Raw genomic sequence first — 13,403 nt, forward strand, 5'->3', positions numbered from 1 at the left:
AGTCTGTGTTCTTGTTCATGACAAGAAATCCAGTTCACACATTTCCAGTTTTAAAAACAATGATACATACTCTCCTTTCCCTGACTCACCTAACCAAAAAGAAGTAGTTAATAATAGCTACAAGTAGATTACCCATAATTCTACAAAACCCAGTCACTGCTTAACAATTAGAAACAAATGTTTCAGAGGAAAATCCTAATCCATTTTACATGCAAAATCACTGTGATTCATAATCAGGGAAATGCAAATTAAAAACACAATGAGATACTATGTTACACCCATCAGACTGGCAAAAATTAAAAGGTTTGACAATAATATACAGTCTTAGAAAGGATATGGAGCAATGAAAACCTTTTGCATTATTAGGAATATGAACTGGTACAAGGACCCTGAACTGCTAGAATCTTGAATTCCTTCTCATATAGATATTCCCTAAAGAAACTCAGACACCTATGTACAAGAAGATACGTAAAATAAAATAGCTTGTGCCTTCACTGTTTCTAATAGAAAAACTGTGGATGCAATCCACAGTTTCTTTCAGCAGAAAAAAAGATTATATGCATTGTGGTACATTCATATGGTAGAACACTGTGAAAAGAAAGAACCACAGCTACACTTGTTAACAACAATGATTCATCTCAAAAACATAATGCTGAAGTAAAGAAATGTGTCTCCAAGGAATGTATTCAGGATTATTCCACATTAAAAAACTAAAAGGTAAAACTAAAAATAACAAAACTAAATAATATAGCACTCAGAAACACACACACATGTGGTAAAGTCACAAAGTAGATCAAGGGAATGAACAGTACAAATCTAGGGTAACAGCTGACTTCTGGGGATGTATGTGTGGTCAATCATGGAATAACGTGATGTTCAAGCTGAGTTCTAGGCATACAGGTGTTTATTTAAATAGTAAGTTTATGTTTTATATAATGTTCTCTAAGAATTTTAAAGATAAATTTTTTTTATGAAACACTAAGCAGAATATGATTCCTCCCTGGAGTCATGTATTAGTTTTAAATCTCTGAGTCAAAGCATGAAAATGCAATTTGCATTTGGACAGATTAGAAGGTTAGCGTGGGAGATGGAGTTTCCTCATGGAGTACTGATCAATTTGAAAATGTATTTCCTTTTTTCAATATATTAGGATTCACCTATAAGATTTTACAATTATATTACAGTCATATGAACAATTTGAAGACCTAGAATTCTACAAATATAATTAATAGAGGAAAATTATATTTGATTTGAGTTTACTTTTGTAGCTATGTAGAGGGAATTTTGGAATCTGAGACAAGCTCTTGAATCAATGTGTGTGTGTATGTGTGTGTCTGTGTGTGTATTTACCCCCAGTCTAATGAAAATGGAAAAGGCCTGTAAAACTGAATTTCTTATATTACTAAGTTCCTAAGACTTCAAGTATGTTTATTCACAGAAAATGTGCCCCCAAATCACAAAACAAATAATTCTCAGGCTGGAATTAGAAGAGATAATATTACATACATTTTGGCATTTGTGAGCTGTTCAACGTGAATTTATACTTAGAGTTTAGGTATTTTAAAAGACAATCACTTGTTTAAAACATGAGCATTGTGCACTATTTTGTTATTTTAAATTTAACTATAATCTATGGAATGGCTTATTCTTAGAATATCCAGTGTTCAATGACAGAAAAGAGTGCTTTAGGGCTTGCAGGGATCACTTGAGCATCACCTCCTTCCATGTGCTGAGCCACCAGACTGATTCAATTGGTTTGGAATACAGGCTTTTCATTTTACCAAATAGCCCTGTTCTTTTAAGTGTGATATGACTAATTTAGCCCAATTCCTGGCTTGCTTATGCTGTTTGAGAAACTATCTTGGGAGACTGAGGCTTGCCAGTAAGTTGGACTCATGACCCCTCTGCTTAAAAGTGTAGTCATCATTTGACCAAGTTGATTCCATTCTCAGACCATGAAGGCAGTAGTTATCACCCAAAAGATGATGGTTCTTCTCACAGCTTCTTAATAAACACTTCTCAGCGCTTATCAGAAGGAGTAATCCCAAGGCTTAACACTCAACTCCATTCCTGAACATTAAAGCAGATAGTTTTTTCCCATCCAAAATCTTACACCAAGCAGCTAGAATACATTTGCATATAAAGGGTATTCTTTAGAGTACCCATTGTCCATGGCCATGTCTCCATAGCCTCTCCACATCTTAACTGATGTGCTTCAGCAATAAATTTTTATTTATTGACTACCTTTCCGACAAATAAACTATTATTTTTTCTTACTTTCTCTATATTTTTGCCTCTTCAGTCTTTTTACTCCCTTTTCTTTTCTTGTTTCTTTAACTTTCAACTTGAATCCCTGATTTTGCTGACTTTGGCTTTATATACATTTTCTCACTCAGTAAGCAATAATTACTGCTAATTTTATTCTTGCAGTCATTCCAATCTCTAGGTAAGAATTTTTAAAAGTCTTCTCTATTCTTCCAGGCCAGCTCTCTGCTGTGGCCAGGGAGTGCAGTGGAGGATGGTCCAAGTGCTTGGGTCCTGCACCCCATGGGAGACCAGGAGAAGCCCCTGGCTCCTGCCATCGGATCAGCGTGGTGCGCCGGCCGCAGCGCACCAACCGCGGCGGCCATTGGAGGGTGAACCAATGGCAAAAGGAAGACCTTTCTCTCTGTCTCTCTCTCTCACTGTCCACTCTGCCTGTCAAAAAAAAAAAAAAAGTCTTCTCTGTTCTCCTGCTTGGCACTTCACTTCTTAATCTTGATCATTCCACTTCTAATTTCATCAACAACTGAAAGAATTTTCAAATTCTTTACCTTGCCATGTGTCAAAAACTCCAGCACACACTTGTGATAGTATGTAGTGTTTTGGATACACTTACAGGGACAAAAGTTTAGGATGTATAAAAACTTCAAAATATTTGTTTGAAAATGTAAAATTAGAAAAATATGGTATTTATAAATATGGAAAGCCCACCCACTGCTTTAGCAATATCTGCAGTAAGAAACTAGTTAACAATAGAAACGAGTTAAAACAGAATGTATCAGAGAATCGTTAAAAACATTGGGAGTGGGAAACATCACAAATCACTTTTGTGATTTTGGGCTCGATGTCGTGAACTAGCTTATCATTCCTCTAGTGTTACTATCAATCTAGGATAGAGACTTTTTTCACAGTCAAGGTTATCCAGCATATATGTTAAGAGCTGAAGGGCTATAAAGATATTTATAAATTTTATGCCATTCCATAAAATCCATTGTGCAATAGAGAGAAACTGCAATAATTGAAACAAACATTTGAATTTTACAGCAAATATTATACTTAATTTACTTTCAGACAATTACTCATATTTCAAATTAGATTTCTTCAATGTACAAGTAGTATTCTGTTAGAAAAGGCTCTCAAGAATATTTGCTAAATCATTGAATCTAGAAGAGTGTGAAAACTCACTGTTTAACTGTAGTAAATACTACCTTTTTCTGAACAGCAATACTGGGAGTACCTATTTGTCATTGTAGGAATTAGTGCTAGAAGTGTGAAGTGTTTTGCTTGCTGTGAGAAATTACTCATATTTCAATTTTAAGCACAAAATTGTTCAATTAAAATTATGTCAAGCTTTCTACGTGTGTGAAATTTTTAAGATCCTTTCCAATATATCATCAAGTCTTGCAGCTTAAAATTGTCATTGCTTTGTTTCCTAAAATTTATTACTGGTTCTATTTTTATTTTGTGATGATTTTCTGTTTTGAGAAAAATGGAACAAAGAAAAGGTGTTATACAAGAATGGGTTGCCTTGCTCTACATAAACATACCAGAAAGAAATGAAGATAAATTTTAAAAAAGGATAGCTTTTTTTGGAATGCTATTATTTTCATTTCTTTTTTTTTTTTTTTGACAGGCAGAGTTAGACAGTGAGAGAGAGAGACAGAGAGAAAGGTCTTCCTTCCATTGGTTCACCCCCCAAATGGCCGCCATGGCTGGAACTACACCAATCCGAAGCTAGGAGCCAGGTGCTTCCTCCTGGTCTCCCATGTGGGTGCAGGGCCCAAGTACTTGGGCCATCCTCCACTGCACTCCTGGGCCACAGCAGAGAGCAGGACTGGAAGAGGGGCAACTGGGACAGAATCCAGTGCCCCGACCAGGACTAGAACCTGGTGTTCCGTTGCCGCAGACGGAGGATTAGCCTAGATAGCCAGGGCACTGTCCTTATTTTCATATTTTATAATAACCTTGTCATAAGTATACTATTTGGCCATGACCACATCAAAGTAATTCTGAAAATTGAAGAAGAGGCAAAGAACAGGAAAGGATGAGGGTAAGAAGGCGCCATCACATGATTTGCTTTTTCCTTTTGGGCAATACTTTGTTTCAGACAGGGTAGTTTAATCAAGTTTAGTTTGTTGCTTCGGAATTAACACCCACTCAATTATTTACTAGAGAGTATGCTAAAAGAAAAATTACAAATTCTATGTACATACATATACTTTTCCTGAATTCTATGGACATATCTTAAGTATTTTTGTCAAAGAAAAATTATTGTTTCATTGAATGATACACATCTCTGGACTTAGATGAAGAAAGCTCAATTGTAATGTGTTTGGGTGAATGAGTGATTAGCATTCTGTTTAAAAGAAGAAAACCCACAAAATTAGCTCTACCAGGCTGAAATAAATAGGAACCTAAAATAGAAATACTGCATTTTTATAACATCTCAGTTATATCAATTCAGAAAATCTGTTTTGGGAAAATCCATCATGAGGCTCCAAGCAAATCATGATTTGATTTAATTGCAAAGATAAGGGTTCTTCAACATGTTTGTGCCAAATAGGATCAAAAGATAAGTTTATTTTGGTGCAAAAAGTTTTTGGAAATCCATCCATAGTTATTTCTTTGTTTTTTAAAGATTTATATTTTTCAAAGGAAGAGTTATAGAGAGGTAGAGGCAGAGAGAGAGAGAGAAAGAGAGAGAGAGAGAGAGAGAGAGGTCCTCCATCCAATGGTTCACTCCCCAGATATCCACAATGACCAAAGTGGTGAGGAGCCAGGAGCCTCCTCCAGGTGTCCCACGCAGGTGCAGAAGCCCATGCACTTGGTCCATCTTCTACTGCTTTCCCAGGCCATAGCAGGGAGCTGGATTGGAGGTGGAGCAGCTGGGACTTGAATCAGAGTCCATATGGGATACTGGCACTGCAGGTGGCAGCTTTACCCATTACACCACAGCACCAGCCCCAGTTATTTCTTAATATATATGTTTCTTTGGTTTTTGAAAGGCTCGCTCATATGCATGGATTTAATTTTGTTTGCACACATGTGGGCACTACAAAAAGTTCTTGAGAAAATGAAATTAAAAGATAAGTTTATTTTGGTGCCAAAATGTTTTAAAGTCATGGTTTTGTCATAATACACATTTTCCATGAAGTTTTTAAAGTTTTCGCATAGTCCTTTGGTATTTATTTTAGAAAATTTGCAAAACTATACAATGATGAAAGGCACTGACAGTTGATATTCTTTAAGTTTTTAAACATTTTAAGATTAATACTTAAAGACTTGCTAACTTACAGGTTAGTAAAATGTAACTCATCATTTTCCAAACTGGCACTTAAGGTTTTGGTAATTAAACGCGATTTGTATTTTACTATATGTGCTTCTGTAAGATATTGATTTATTTTCTTTCCATTTATCTGATAATTTTTTTCCCTTTCTATAATCTCCTTCATGGTATTGCTTAGAAAGGCAGTAAGTAATGGACTAAGGCTTTTGTTGGGAAGCAATAGTTGGCAAATCTGCCAGTTTCAACAAGAAATTCTGCCAGCTTTAGCCATTGTTTGGCCATTTGGGGAAAAATTTCAACATTTTGTAGTAATATACTGAGCAACACTCTCCTTTACAATAGTTTGAAAGGTCGCTACTTGGAATTCAGCATAATGAACACTAAGTTCATTACACAAAACATCTTTATTAATTTATTTTCCCATATAAAGACAGTGAAGAGATAGATATAGTTAATCTAAGTATAATGAAATAGTCATTAGTTTCTAAATATTTTCTCTTTGATTGTTAACACCTACAGAATGCAGCATCAATAATATACTGCATATGAAATCACATCAAGTCAATGTCCAGTTTTCTGTGAAGTAGAAACTGATATCAATAAACATCCATTCATTCCTTTAAGCACCTACAATGTGCAGGCACTTTTCTAGGTGTTTAGGATGTGCTAGTGGGGGAAAAAGGAGGCAGATGTTCTTGTGCTGTGGTGTTTACGTGTTAGCAAAATTGAAAGAATTTAAGCAGTAACAAAGCAAATATGCAAATTACAGTAAATATTTGTTGCAAGGTAATTAGTGTTTTAGAAAAATTTAGGAAAAACTAAAATTAGGAGAATAAAAGAATTGTGATGGTGTAGTTATGGGTTGATTTTATACACTGTTCTGGGTAGGCCCCATAGAAAGGTTTATATGTGGGGAAGATTTTGATAGGTGAGGAACTGAGGTATATAAATATCAGGGAGAGGTACACTTGAGTGAAACTCAGATACAGATTTTTAAGAATACTTTATTTTTAACTGACAAAATTATTGTACAATTTATGGGATGCAGTGTTGTATTTCAATATATGCATTCTATGCATCAGGGAAGTTGATATACCTATCACTTCAAACATTTATCACTTCTTTCTATTGGAAATATTCAACATCCTCCCTACTAGCTATTTTAAAACATACAGTGGAATGTTGCCAACCATAGTTACTCGACTGTGCTATAGAACATTAGAAGTTATTCCTCTGACCCAACTATACCCCTTATTCATTAATTTATGATTCTTTTAGATAAAATACTTCTGTTCCTTTACATTTGTGCTAATTCATATTAGAAGTATTAACAAGAAGAAAACTTGTCTAGAGGAGTGGACTCAACAAAAGGAAGAGACAATCAATCCATGAGCCAGGAATTATTGGTACAAATAAGTTTAGAAAGTTTCTTCATGTTCATGTTCTGTAATGATGCTCATATGACGAGCAGTAAAGAAAAGAAAGCATGATAAACTTAGAAATTTACTCATCTACTTCATTCAAATAAGTACTCTCCCACTGCTTTATATTATAATCTTATATCAATAATCTGTTGCACAGTAACCTTTATAATTACAATTTTAATGTCACTTCAAACAGTGGTTAAAATTCGAATTGATGCATGTGATGATGTTCATATAGAAAAACTTATACATTATTTTTAAAGACTGCTTCTCTCCCATGATTATAGCATTATGTAATTATTTCTGGAATGAAAATGTAGGTCAGAATGTAGGACAGTCCTTGAAAACTAAACTGTTTAGAGTAATTAGGAGCAGAATGTTGTCTAAGTGTAAAGATCTAACATCTTTTACTCTGAGGCCTACATCATAGCTAGAATTAATGTAACCCTCTGAGGACACATTGAACTGCAGTCTACTATTTCTAAGTTATGATCCATTATCTAGAGTTATTTAAATTTGTCAATCCCTTAGGTTTGGAAACTATATATAACACTTAAGAGTTTGAGCATGCAGTCTTTTATAGTGCTAGAGTTGACATTTGAGAAGCTGGTGAATAAACTTAAATTTCAGGGTTAAACTGAAAAATTACCCATTTACTGAATATTTTTAAAGGACGCTTAAGTTATATATAAAAACTCAAATATAAACTCTTAATTTTTGATATATTTATTTTGGAGGAAGAAAGATAGATGGAATCCAGTTCATTAACTATGGACATATATTAATTTTATGATCAAAACCAGTTAAACTAATAATTTCTATATAGATAACATGGAACAAACTATACGAAACTATTTTATGAAGTACCTAAGTAAGATATTAGCTAATGTGTGGAAATAATTTAAAAATTTTAAAAATTAAGGAATTTTCATATTATGAATTCACTCCTGTTAGGTGGTTCTAGAACATATTAGCTCCTATTGTCATGTTAAGGCATTCCTGTTCAAATTAATAAAGCCAAACATTCTTCAAAGTTTTATTCCTAAGAATACTGTTGTCTTTAATCACATACACTTTGCTTTAAAAATTAACAAGTGCTGGTATACAGTTATGGCAGTGGATTCAGGGAAATCTCTTTTGTTAGTATATGAAAGATCAAAGTCAGAAGCAATAAAAATATTTCAGAATATCTTAATCAAGGGATATAAAGTTTTAAGCAAAGTAGACATGAATAAGATTGCACTTAATTTCATATTTCTTTTTTGGTGTGAAATCTGCAACCCCAAGTTACCCAGAGTAATAAATATACACAAAAATATTTGATTTATCAAGTTTCACCATTTTAGTAAATGCCATAATGAAGACATTGACTCCTAATTTGCAACAAGATGAAAAAGTATGTCAGCCAGCTATATGGATTAAGAGTTTATACCTGGATACAGTCATGACACTGAGGTAGAGCTGATATTGTTCAGAGCAGGGGGTCTGTTTTGCTTGCTTTCAACACCTAGCACATGGTCTGGCAGTGATAAGTGCTTATTAAACTGAGAATTGTGCTATTTAATCCTAGCATCACCTGATAGAAATAAGTAGGTGGTTATATGTGTTAAAAAGATATTCCCTGACAAGATTAAATTATGACATGAACTGAGATCAGAATGAATTCCTCTCAAATCAAATACACTACATTGGTGTCTGGTTACAATTCTGAAGTGCCTAGTATTGATGATTAAAAAACATATTCTTCATTACCTGAGAACAGAATGTAGACACTGGGCATATGATTTGGAGGAAGGTTAGGTTTAGGTAAGCATAGGTGAGAGAACTTAGTGGAAGGAAAGGGATATAGAAAGGGACATGGAAAATTGCCCGTTGCAGATTATACCTATTATATGGCTTTCACTTAGAGTCATCCCCCGGTTTTATAGACCATTTATTTCTGGTGTCCATGTCTGAGTTTTTAGTGCTGCCTCTTCCTATCTGATTTATGTAAGTATCTGAAGTGGCTTAAAAATATTCATGTGTAACAACTCATTCTGAACATGTAATTTTCCTGTGAATTTATTGGAACATAGGTTCCTAAACGAAGAGTCTATGAACTCTTAAGAGGTCCATCAAAAAGAGACACACAATGAAACTCATGCAATTATGTATAAATTATGAGCCCTTATGAGTATAGTCTTCATTAGATTCTGTGTGCATAAGAATTTATTAAATATTACAAGACAAACTCTTAGAATAAATCATCTTAAACCAAAATACAAATGTATTTTTCCATCCTATTGTGTAGGTACTCTTTCTTTATATATTTCCTGTTAGTTATGTTGGTTTTGATGATTTAATGATCACATATATAAAACATACGTTCTTTTTTCTGAAATCGTGCTAGCCTAATTTTTTAGTCTAAATTTTACTATGAATTGTATTGTTTTTTCCTTCAATTTTACACTAATTTAGTGCCATCCACTTTTGAAATGATATACCAAATGCTAGGTAGATAAACCAAAATTTAGACAAAAACTGTCTAGATACATTGTTATATAATTGTCATTGATGAAAGAATTTGGGAAGGAATGGTTTTCCATGTGAGTAAGTGGGAAAAGACTGATGTTTCTAGTTAGTATGCAGTCCTTCTCTTGCATTACTTGTAAATTTTTGTTCCCACCTAATTGCATGAGAAGATTTTCAAATATTAAATTAGACTTCTCAAAATAATTTAATAATGCATCATAATACAAGTACTTTAGTAGTAATAAGAGACTGCCCCTGAGAAATTATGCAGGATTAGAGTTTACCTATGGACTACAAAACCAGACACAGAGAAATGTTTTAAATAGTTGTATACCATTTGCCCAAAAAGTTCTCTGAAATTCTGATCAAATCAAGAGCTAACATGTTATACACACTTGACTTTTTCAATGTCATTCATTGACTCCATTGCAATGATACAGCTTATATTTAAGGGAAGAAATCCTCTCTCAATTCTATAAACAAAGATAGCTTAAGGAATAAATTTGAAGATATCAAATAATATCTGAAAACAATAATCATTATAGGTCTAAAATGAGAATAATTTTAAGCTACATTTGAAGTCATATATAAAATATGTAATAAACATGGTTAGTGAACCAATATTTTGAAAAAATATTTTAACTTTAAAGTTATTTTGTTAATTTTTCTATAAAGATGTAAAGCAATCATTAAAATTAAGAAAAAATTTTAACTAAGTAGAGAAATTTTATAAAAACACTGCTATAATGATTCCTAATATGATCTAAGTTAGAAGTATATAATACTGCCATTAATTAAAGTTCAGTTTGTTTTTAATGTGTTCATCAAGTAATTTTTCAATTAATGTAAACTAAAAAGGTATTTTTGTGTGATAACATTATCTTGAATTTTTGACTGGAATTATTTGTTATTCATGGATATAATGGTAGAATATATGCAAGGGAAGTTAAATATTCTTATAAATATACTGGACTCTTAACTTAATTTAAGCTGCATAATATACTAGGAACCACCAGTGAGTAAGCACAACACTTGGCTATTCATTTAGGATCATTTATAAAATTAAAAGACCCAATGGTAATGATTTCACTTTCTCTAATTCAGTTTCTTTCAGGATGAATGAATTGTTTTATATATATGGTGAAAATCTACATATATCTACATATTTAACTTATACAATAATGCTTTGGCACTTGGTAAGGTATATTAGAAAAAAAGATCTAACCTAACAATAAATAAAACTCTATCCCCTTAAGAGATAGAATATTTGACATAAAACATATTTAAGCTCAAATTATTCATATAATTTCACTTCTATGTTTCATTTCACATCTTTAGAATTGACCTTAGGCTATGCATTGGCTTTACAATGCTACAGAGAAATATCATCTAGGAAATAAATTAATATCTTTATGATTAAATGCACACATTAATTATCAGATTTTTTCTTATTATTGAAGAAAGCAAAGAATAATATGAATTGTTATTTCAAATTTCCAGCTAGTTATTCAAATAATGTCTTTGCTAATGACCCTCATTATTCGTTGCCTAGTGTTTCAAACAGTATTTTTGGAAAATAAAGTTTATGAACCATGCTATCAGCATGGACATGGATATTTAACTGAATTATGCAATAAAATTAAGGGTTTGAAGTTAGCAATTAAATACAAATTAGACAAGTTTGAAAATTAATCATAAAATATTATATTTATATAATATTCCAAAGAAAAGACTTGGAGTTTTTTTTTTTAATTTAGATGCTAACATAGCATTAGATTATTTAATATGTTGTTTCCATTTCCTTTCCAAATCATCTAAAGGCTATTCACAAATTCACATTCTAAACACACTTTCCCCATGTCTGCACATGTGTCTAGGAACTACGTACCACAATTAAAGATCGAAAGAAATAGAAATAAGCCAAAGTATTTTTAAAGATTCACTGACTTCTTGATGTCCAGAGATTTGTGAGAAAATTTAGTCAAAAATTACTCAAGATGAGTTTGTAGCCTACTGATGATTGACTAAGTATAGGGCTCTGCCATTAAAGGACATTTCAGAATATAATTTCATTTAGGTAAGAAAATACATTTGTAAAAAGTTATGTCACTTATCATAATTCGGGTCATTTTGACCCGAATCTGACATCTAGCTTTCTTTACCAACAAAGTTATGATATCGCTATACCAAGAACTTAGTAAGTAGACACTAGATTTTTTTAATTGTCCAGAACAGTCTGTACTGTTGGAAAGAGCATTAACAGATGTTTCATCTCAACAGTTCAGTGAGTTTTATCCTGAAAATTCTTTTAAATACATACTTTAATTCCTCTGTTTAAGGGTCTAATATACTCATTTGGGAAAGTTCTGTGGCATTTCTTTATTCACAGATGTTTCCATATCACACCCTCCCCCAAAAGCTTGCAAGGGATACTGATCAGTTGAAGAAACACATTCTCTCAGCCAAAGAGTTTTGGAAATAAGAAATAATATAAAAATTTCCACATTTTATTAACTCTAGAAGTTTTTTTTTTTTTTCTTTGTGGTCCAACCTAGGATCCAAATACAATAGAAACAGTTCAGGGCTACAAAAGATTTAAATACATCTGGCAGCTACAGATACTGAAACAATGAAAAGTCCATTAGTTCAGTAGTTAGAGATACATATACAAATAGATATGAAAGGCAAATAGAAGCGAATATAATAAATACAAATATAATAAATCCAAAGTGATTGCTTTCCTTTTGTATTGTGTTCTACAACAGGGTGAATGAGACTCCGAAGACCGGTAAGGAGTTATTCTTTCATCCCTTTCTTAGAATACTGATTATATGGAAAGTTAAAAACCCTTCCTGGGGGAAAAATGTTTTCCAGCTGTCAAGATTAAAGCTTAGCTCTAGTAGAGCTAATTTTAAAAGGCATTGTTCTCTGATTAAGGTACTTGTTCAGAAATATTACTTCCAAGTTTTAACATGCTTTTAAGTTTTTATTTATCGTTAATTTTAGTTTCCAGAACACCACTGTAAACAATATCTTCCAGTAGTAAAGGATTTTTGCATGCATTTTTTTGTGCTGGGGGCAAGAAACATGCTATAGTTCCTCTAACGTGAAATAAATGAGACAGTTTCAAACATTATTTCAATGCCATTTTTTAAAGTCCATAGTAAAAATATCGTTAAGACTGCATGAGAGTACTATTCTGAATAAATAAATTATTTTGAATAATGCACTCACCCAGCACAGCTCCTAAGGAATTCTTGATGAAATGTTCTCAGGATGGAGTTTGACTTTCTGAGTTTCCACAGAAGAGATTTACCCCCCAGGCAAGGTGGGAAAGAGAGAAAGCCTTAGAATGTGATCCTGCAGGCAGGGTGAGATCCAGTTAGCAGAGCTTGATGGTCCTAAGAGGCAGGAGTTGACACTGCTGGAGAGAGAAGGGTTGTTCTGAGTAGATTGGAAGTGTTGTCAGATTGTAAGTGATCAGCAGCAGGAGGGAAACATCAGAGCTTCCTGTTACATCACTCTGACCCCGCCTGCAGTTAGTGTTAGGTTACTTTCTTTCTCAAATAGCATACCCCAGGAAAGCAGCACTCCTTTCTTATTCTGAGACAAGAGCAAGAAGCAGCCTGAACAGACAGAGATCATGTGCTGTATGAATACATTGTTACTAGCAAAAGCTGGCTGGCTTTCACCTTGACTGAGTTGTTAGAACTTGCCAAACAGAGCTGCCGATGATTGTAAGAAAATCTGAATATAATGTTCTGCTCAAAGAATCAAAGGAGTTAGGGATATGTGTGTGTATGTGTGTGTGTGGGTGCATGGGAGAGAGTGTGTGTGTGTGCATGGGAGAGTGTGTGTGTGTGTGCATGTATTCTGAATTGTAGTTTACAAAGCATCTAGGAAAATGTTATCTAACACAT

General features: G+C 33.3%; 1 protein-coding gene across 2 annotated transcripts in view; it reads right to left on the reverse strand.

Moving 5' to 3' along the window:
• CALCRL (calcitonin receptor like receptor) overlaps positions 1-12,962 on the reverse strand; it is a 98,552-nt gene extending 85,590 nt beyond the window's left edge. For both annotated transcript variants that reach the window (XM_062188918.1, XM_062188908.1), the window contains exon 1: positions 12,718-12,962. The gene's annotated coding sequence lies outside the window, so the exon portion shown is untranslated. The remainder of the gene's footprint in view (positions 1-12,717) is intronic.
• Positions 12,963-13,403: the final 441 nt, after the last annotated feature.

This window comes from Lepus europaeus, chromosome 1 (genome assembly GCF_033115175.1).
Source record: "Lepus europaeus isolate LE1 chromosome 1, mLepTim1.pri, whole genome shotgun sequence".
Lineage (NCBI taxonomy): Eukaryota > Metazoa > Chordata > Mammalia > Lagomorpha > Leporidae > Lepus > Lepus europaeus.